The following is a 1,936-nucleotide window of genomic DNA, read 5'->3' as shown; positions in this document are numbered from 1 at the left end:
CCCAATTCCCTCAGCCTTTCCTCACAGGAGAGGTGCTCCATCCCTCTGATCAGCTTGTGTTGGAAAGGATCTTAAAGACCATCCAGTTCTTCCACCTCCCTGCCATGGGGAGGGACACCTTCCACTACCCCAGGTTGCTCCAAGCCCTGTCCAACCTGGCCCTGATTAATCTGCTGGTTTGAGGCAGTGCTCCCCTTTCTTGGTGGTCCTCAGCCTGCCAACCTGTCATCTGGGACAGCTCAGGAGCTGGGGAGGAGTTGAGGAGTTGTTGGTGCTTGGGACAGGGCTGGGTGGGTACTCTCAGGGAGCAGCCTGGGGTGGGGGCCCTTGGGTGGGCAGTGGTGGTGTTTTATTCCCTGTTCCTCGAGCAGGAGGTGTTGCAGAAATGCTCTGTGCTTCCCAGCTGGGCTGTCCTCTTCTGCCTTTGTCCTCTAAATGTAAATCTATCTGTAGGAACAACTCTTTGGGTGTTCCAGCACTTCCATTTCTGGGTCTGGGGGTGAGTCCCAGCCTGTGCAAAGCCCAGTGGAAGTCACTCACTGGGCTCAGAGTCCCTTTGCGTGTAAAATTGCTCAACACAGATAGAAAAAAGCTGTGCATGAGGCTGTTTTGTTGTCCATGGGAAATGTCCCAGTTCAGTTTTACATGTGGATGTGAGTTTAGGTCCATCTGTCCTTTTGACAGGGCAAGGAAGGGGGCAGGGAGATGGAAGATGAGTGGAAAAAAGCTTTTATTAGGCCATATTGTCTTTAGCCTGACTCAGAGTGAAACTATTAAAAAGTGGTTTCTTTGCAAGAGTTTCAAGTGATTTCAGTTCTCATCATGTACATCACTCTGAACTCTGTGCTGTGTCTCCCTTGACCTTTCAAAGCAAATCCCTCCTTTCCTGATTCCCCAACCCCAGGGATGGAAAGTTCCACTAAAGCAGTGGCCCAAAAGCAGGAATGGGAGTTGGGAATGAAGTTCTCAATTAGCCCCAGCATTTCTGAGCCTTCACTTGAGGCAGCTGCTCTGCAACAGTGCTGGGTGAGACCTGCACAGTCACTGCTCTCAGATAAACTCCAGACTGCTTTGAGAGAGTGTCAGGGGTTTAAATTCCCAGAGAAGCCTTTTCCCCCCCTTTTTTTTAGTTTTTCTCCCTCTTATTGCAGGTAGGAAGTTGCCTGTGAGTGCTGGAAGTGCTGCTTCCACTAAGCAGCTGCAGCCTCTGCATTCCCAGTGCTGGGATGGCAGCTTTAAAGGAGGGCAGGAGTGATCTCCTCCCCTCCATGTGCTTGGCACTGGGATCCCCTGCTGGGACTGACAGCAGGAGAGCAGGCAGAGCAAAGGGATGCTTCAGGTATTTCAGCTGTTCATCCAGCTGTGCTCCCAGGCACTCCCTGAGTTTGGGACCCTGGCTCCAGGAGGGATGTGCCCGTGGCAGAGAGAGGAAATGCAGTTGGAGCCTGACAGAGCAGGAGCATCCCTTGGTCACAGCTGTGACACCACAGCCCTGATCCCGTGGCAAAGGGAGGGATGAATTTCATGGAGCTTGTTAACGTGTTCTAAGTCATTAAATTGTTGAGCCAGTTTAACTGTTGAACTATTAATGTTAAAAGTGTGCCCTTGGGACCAGGAGGGGCAGTCCTGGGGACACTGGGAAGTGTGGGGCCTGCAGGTTGAGGGAGGTGATCCTGCCCCTCTACTTGGCCCTAGTGAAGCCACATCTGGAGTGTTGTGTCCACTTCTGGTCTCCACAGTTCAAGAAAGACAAGGAGCTATTGGAGAGGGCCCAGCAGAGGCCACAAAGATGATGAGGGGTCTGGAGCATCTCTCTGAGGAGGATAAACTGAGGGAGCTGGGCCTGGTTAGTGTGGAGAAGAGAAGACTGAGAGGAGATCTCATCAATCCATATAAATATGCACTGGAAAATAATAAATAGGCCCTGGCACAGGTT

General features: G+C 51.7%; 1 protein-coding gene across 10 annotated transcripts in view; it reads left to right on the top strand.

The window, feature by feature from the left end:
* LOC103759660 (histone-lysine N-methyltransferase EHMT1) overlaps positions 1–1,936 on the top strand; it is a 110,627-nt gene that overhangs the window by 56,294 nt on the left and 52,397 nt on the right. The gene's annotated exons all lie outside the window — the stretch shown is intronic.

The sequence above is a fragment of the Manacus vitellinus genome, unplaced genomic scaffold (genome assembly GCF_001715985.3).
Source record: "Manacus vitellinus isolate BGI_N305 unplaced genomic scaffold, ASM171598v3 scaffold_27_pilon, whole genome shotgun sequence".
NCBI classification, from domain to species: domain Eukaryota; kingdom Metazoa; phylum Chordata; class Aves; order Passeriformes; family Pipridae; genus Manacus; species Manacus vitellinus.
The sequence above is the reverse complement of the archived record's forward strand: the minus strand, read 5'-3'. Positions and strand labels throughout refer to the sequence as shown.